At 39.3% G+C, this 6,000-nt stretch overlaps 1 pseudogene; it reads right to left on the bottom strand.

Moving 5' to 3' along the window:
- Positions 1-866: 866 nt before the first annotated feature.
- The window catches only part of LOC113178457 (spermatogenesis-associated protein 2 pseudogene), a 37,007-nt pseudogene continuing 31,873 nt past the window's right edge, over positions 867-6,000 (bottom strand).

Below are 6,000 nucleotides of genomic sequence, written 5' to 3'. Positions count from 1 at the left end.
GTTGTAAGTAAGCATTACTTATGATACAGAATAAAAATGAAAAGACAGCAAAAATAACTTTATATTTCCTCATCTTCTTATTGCTACAAAATCCTTAACTGGAAAAACCTTTTTCCCCTCTAGTCCTCTTCCTCCTTCAGTTCTCACTTGTCACCTTTTAATATTCATAGAGCAGATGGATTATGGAACTGAATGGAGAAATACTTTCAGATGATCATTAGTTGACTTACCTGTAACTTATACTCAAGGATGGGATGAAGTTATAAAATACTTTTGTAATACAATATTATTGTTAAAAGTAAGAATTGACTCTTGTTTTATTTTGACATGGCATGTGCTGAAATAAATATCAATTCAATATGAATAGGGAAAAAAAAGAATCCCAATAGAAGTGCCATTCTCTCCCCTACTAGATGACAAATCAGCCATCAGTTAAAACATGCAAACTTAAGTGAACTCTCATGTGGGTACAGCCAACTAGATCCCCACCAACACATAGTAAAGTGCAACTTTCTGCTTCTGATCAATGCATCAATACTACTTCACCAGGAAACAAGGTGTAGCAGGAAGGTGCAAGGAGGTGTCCATTCCTGGGTGACCTTGTAGTTCAACTCCTTGTTGGGCACAAATTTGTGCAGCTCACTTTTTGCATCAGGGGTCATAATGGTAGGCACTGACACAGGCATCACAGGAAACTTTTGAACTCTGGGTGAAAATGTTCATAGCACGTGGACAATTGCAGAAGCCACTGTGGGAGGTGGCCATAGGTAGAGGGGTTGGGCTTCAAGGTGGGCATCATTTCAATGTGGCATACATCCAGCTGCAGAGCATCCTGCCTGTAGGACTGGCCCTGGGTTCTGAATCATCTACAGATCCATGTCTTCCTGAGTGGAAAGCATGTGCTGGGCAGCAGGGGTGGAGCCATTGTTGGAGGAAGTTACTGCAAGGTCATCTGGGGAAGTGGACAAGGTAAGGAGTGAAGAGAAAGAGTGGATGATCTCATCCTTCAGGTCATTCCAACAAGTATGTGGCCACTGCCTCCTTTCGTAAGCTCAATGAGGCCTTTTAGGGTAGCTTCCTATTCTCTTAGTAGTCTTACAGCCATCCACTGACCTAGAGAGCTTGGCAACATGAGGCTAGTAGTAGTCCTTAGCTACCCACTCACTGGTGGACTTCTGGAGTACAGCACAGGTCATTGACATGATCAGGAGCTTCCTGCCCTCGGCCACCACAGCCATCTGAACAGTCCTGCATGTCCTCTGTGCTGCTCAAGTATACAGCTCAACTTCCAGCTCCGAGCAGCCTTTGCTCTTGATTTGAGAGTGGATTTGCAACTGCTGACACTCAACCTTGACCAGAAAGAGCTCAAAGGAGACCACCTTCTCCTAGTGGGTCTCCACCAGTTCCTTGAGTTTATGCATAGCCCCCAACTCAGGTACTTAGCCCGGGTAATTCAGGATGGCTCCAATGTCTTCTTGCAGTAATCAACTTGATGTGGTAAACAAAAGGGGCTGTGTAGGTTTAGATGCTTCAGAACTCCTTCTTGTGAAGGTAGAGGAAGAGGTTGATGGCCACCCTCTCCAGCATGCTGTATATGCAGTACAGAGCCTGCAGGATGGAGGAACTGGATGATCTGGATCAGCTGTAATCAATAAAAAGGATCATTCTGTACTGGCCTATCACTGCCAGGCTTCTTCTTATGTAGGGTGGCGTCTGCTTTGCTCACATGCAAATAAGTTATCTTTGTATTTTGTATCCATTGAACTGTGCTTCCCCATCTGATGGAGGAGCTAACTTATCTCTTCCCTGTCTTCTGGGATGGAGGTAAGGACATCCCTGAAAACACTGGCATGTTGCCCACTTGGACCAGGGAGTGCTCCTTGAGTGCAGCTGAAGGATGCTGCGAAGGCTGCAGGGAACCCAATAATATTTTTAATTTCTTTAATCCATTGCTATTGATGCCTTACAAACCTTCTTGAAACATCTTTCTCAGCATTAGTTAGAAGGTAGTATCCACAAGTAACAGAAAACATGACCAATTGAGACTTTGATTATAAAGTATCTGCCTTTTATTTAGCCATCCAGAGGCGGTGGACCCAGAATTGATTGAACAGTTCAATTACCAAAAATCCAGTCTTCCTGGGTTTTTGATGATTGAACAGTTCAATTAAAAAAAATCCAGTCTTCCTGGGTTTTTGATAATTGAACTGGTTTTTTAGCATAATGTTTGAAAACATGGGATTTGAATTTTAATTCAAAGGAAGTCACTAATCTACCCTTCCTGAATCTTCCTAGTTAGTCATTCTCTGTGCATGAATGAGATGTGTCCTTGTGGAGCCAAGATTTCTGGCAAAGCTCTCATGTATCCCCATCTGTATACAATAGAATCCACAGATGAGTTCAGCAAGGCAAAACAGATGGAGAAGGAAGTAGCAAGATGATTCTCAACTTGTATCTTTCTCTTTTAAACACCCCCACCCAAGCACACAGTAGACTTCTCTCATGGCTCATTGCTAAGACTTGTGCTATATTGTCAGAATTGATGGTCATCATCTATTAAAGTTATGAAATCAGAGAAGGAATGACTGCCGGGGAGATAGTTAATAGTGCCTGCTCTACTTTCGTCATCTCACTATCTTACTCTGCTTCAAAACCCTTTCACTGCACCTCATTGCCTGTCCCAAAGGCTATATGGCCTTCCTTATTGAGACCTTTCTTCATGGGTTAGTCTTCCACTTTCACTGTCTCATCTCCCTGGGCTTCCTCAGTAAATCTATAGTGGTGCCAAACCATGCTATTAGTCATAATCCAAACATGACTGGTACTCTCCTGTTGCTATGGTTTGAATGTGTCACCCCAAATTCATAGACTGAAACTTAATTGCCAGTGGGATATTAAGAGGTGAGGCCTTTGGAAAGTTATTAAATCATGAAGGCACAGTTCTCATAATTGGAATTTTAAAAAGAGATTGAAAGATTCACCCAATGCCCTTTTCAGCTTTCTGTTCTTTCTGACACATAAGGAAACAGTGTTCCTCCCCTCTGTGGGAGGCAGCATTCAGAGCCATCTTGGAAGACAGACTGAATGCTCAGCAGATCCTGAAATTGCCAGTACCTAGATCTTGGACTTCCAAGCCTTAAGAATGATGAGAAATAAATTTCTACTATTTGCAAATTACCCTGTGTTTGTTATTTTGTTATAGCAGCAGAAATGGACTAAGACACATGCCCTCCTTTTCCCTATGTATTGAAGCTTATGATCCAATTCTCTTCTCTCCCACTTGTAGCCACTATAGCACCAATGCTTCCTGTTCATCTCTACATTTAGAGTTCAACCTTTCTCAAGGATCTACAGAAAATGTCTTTTCTCCTGAAACACTGTCTGATCCTCTAAATCAGAAAGTCTTTCATTCCTTCATATTCCTAAGGTATTTTGTATTACTTAAATGTCCTTTAGTTACAGGAAAAGGCTATATATGTTAACCTTTATGTTCCATTTCTTTCAACTATGCTTAATAATAATAGCAATAATAATAATCCTAAGACTATTGTTTACCATTGCTAGGCATAAATACGTTGAACATTTTATATGCATTACCTCATTTTTGTATCACACTAACCAATAAAGTTGAAAATATTTGCACTTTTACAAATAACTTAGTCAAGGGTAGATTAGTGACTTCCTTTGAATTAAAATTCAAATCCCATGTTTTCAAACATTATGCTATGTTTCTTTTTTTTCAATATTATAGCACTCAATGTACTCAACATGTAGCCATATATCAGTTAGCTTCCATTTTTACATTTACAGTTTTGTCACTATAAACAGAAATGACAAGTTCAATTATCTTCAACCATATAATCAATTTGTTTGCATAATGGTTTACAATTTCTTTTTTTTTTAGAACTCTTTTTTTATTTTTATTTATTTTTATTTTTTTATTATTAGTTGTTCAAAACATTACAAAGCTCTTGACATATCATATTTCATACATTTGATTCAAGCAGATTATGAACTCCCATTTTTACCCCGTATACATATTGCAGATTCACATCGGTTCCACACCCACGTTTTTACATATTGTCATACTAGTGTCTGTTGTATTCTGCTGCCCTTCCTATCCTCTACTATCCCTCCTCCCCTCCCCTCCCCTCTCCTCCCATCTAATCTCTCTACCCCATCTACTGTAACTCATTTCTCTCCTCGTTTTTTCCCCCTTTCCCCTCACTTCCTCTTGTATATAATTTTGTATAACAATGAAGGCCTCCTTCTTTTACCATGCAATTTCCCTTCTCTCTCTCTTTCCCTTCCCCCTCTCTACCCTGTTTAATGGTGATCTTCTTCTCATGCTCTTCCTCCCTATTCTGTTCTTAATTGCTCTCCTTATATCAAAGATGACATTTGGCATTTGTTTTTTAGGGATTGGCTAGCTTCACTTAGCATAATCTGCTCTAATGCCATCCATTTCCCTGAAAATTCCATGATTTTGTCATTTTTTAGTGCAGAGTAATACTCCATTGTGTATAAATGCCACATTTTTTTTCCATTCATCTGTTGAAGGGCATCTAGGTTGGTTCCACAGTCCAGCTATTGTGAATTGTGCTGCTATGAACATTGATGTAGCAGTATCCCTATAGTATGCTCTTTTAAGGTCTTCAGGGAATAGTCCGAGAAGGGCAATAGCAGGGTCAAATGGTGGTTCCATTCCCAGCTTTCCCAGGAATCTCCATACTGCTTTCCAAACTGGCCGCATCAATTTGCAGTCCCACCAGCAATGTACAAGTGTACCCTTTTCCCCACATCCTCTCCAGCACTTATTGTTGTTTGACTTCATAATGGCTGCCAATCTTACTGGAGTGAGATGGTATCTTAGGGTGGTTTTGATTTGCATTTCTCTGACTGCTAGAGATGGTGAGCATTTTTTCATGTACTTGTTGATTGATTGTATGTCCTCCACTGAGAAGTGTCTGTTCAGGTCCTTGGCCCATTTGTTAATTGGGTTATTTGTTAAATTATTGTGTAATTTTTTGAGTTCTTTGTATACTCTGGATATTAGGGCTCTATCTGAAGTGTGAGGAGTAAAAATTTGTTCCCATGATGTAGGGTCCCTATTTACCTCTCTTATTGATTCTCTTGCTGAGAAAAAACTTTTCAGTTTAAGTAAGTCCCATTTGTTGATTCTTGTTATTAACTCTTGTGCTATGGGTGTCCTATTAAGGAATTTGGAGCCCGACCCCACAATATATAAATCGTAGCCAACTTTTTCTTCTATCAGACGCAGAGTCTCTGATTTGATATCTAGCTCCTTGATCCATTTTGAGTTAACTTTTGTGCATGGCGAGAGAAGGGGATTCAGTTTCATTTTGTTGCATATGGATTTCCAGTTTTCCCAACACCATTTGTTGAAGATGCTATCCTTCCTCCATTGCATGCTTTTAGCCCATTTATTAAATATAAGATAGTTGTAACTTTGTGGATTAGTCTCTGTGTCCTCTATTCTGTACCATTGGTCCACCCGCCTGTATTGGTACCAGTACCATGCTGTTTTTATTACCATTGCTCTGTAATATAGTTTGAAATCTGGTAACGCTATACCGCCTGATTCACACTTCCTGCTTAGAATTGCTTTTGCTATTCTGGGTCTTTTATTTTTCCATATGAATTTCATGATTGCTTTCTCTATTTCTACAAGAATAGCCATTGGGATTTTGATTGGCATTGCATTAAACCTATAGAGATCTTTTGGTAATATCGCCATTTTGATGATGTTAGTTCTGCCTATCCATGAACAGGGTATATTTTTCCATCTTCTAGGATCTTCTTCTATTTCTCTCTTTAGGGTTCTATAGTTTTCATTGTATAAATATTTCATCTCTTTTGTTAGGTTGATTCCCAAGTATTTTATTTTTTTTTTTTTTGAGGATATTGTGAATGGGGTGTTTTTCGTAATTTTCACTTCAGAAGTTTTGTCGCTGATATAAAGAAATGCCTTTGATTTAT

The sequence above is a fragment of the Urocitellus parryii genome, chromosome 2 (genome assembly GCF_045843805.1).
Source record: "Urocitellus parryii isolate mUroPar1 chromosome 2, mUroPar1.hap1, whole genome shotgun sequence".
Classification (NCBI taxonomy): Eukaryota; Metazoa; Chordata; class Mammalia; order Rodentia; family Sciuridae; genus Urocitellus; species Urocitellus parryii.
The sequence above is the reverse complement of the archived record's forward strand: the minus strand, read 5'-3'. Positions and strand labels throughout refer to the sequence as shown.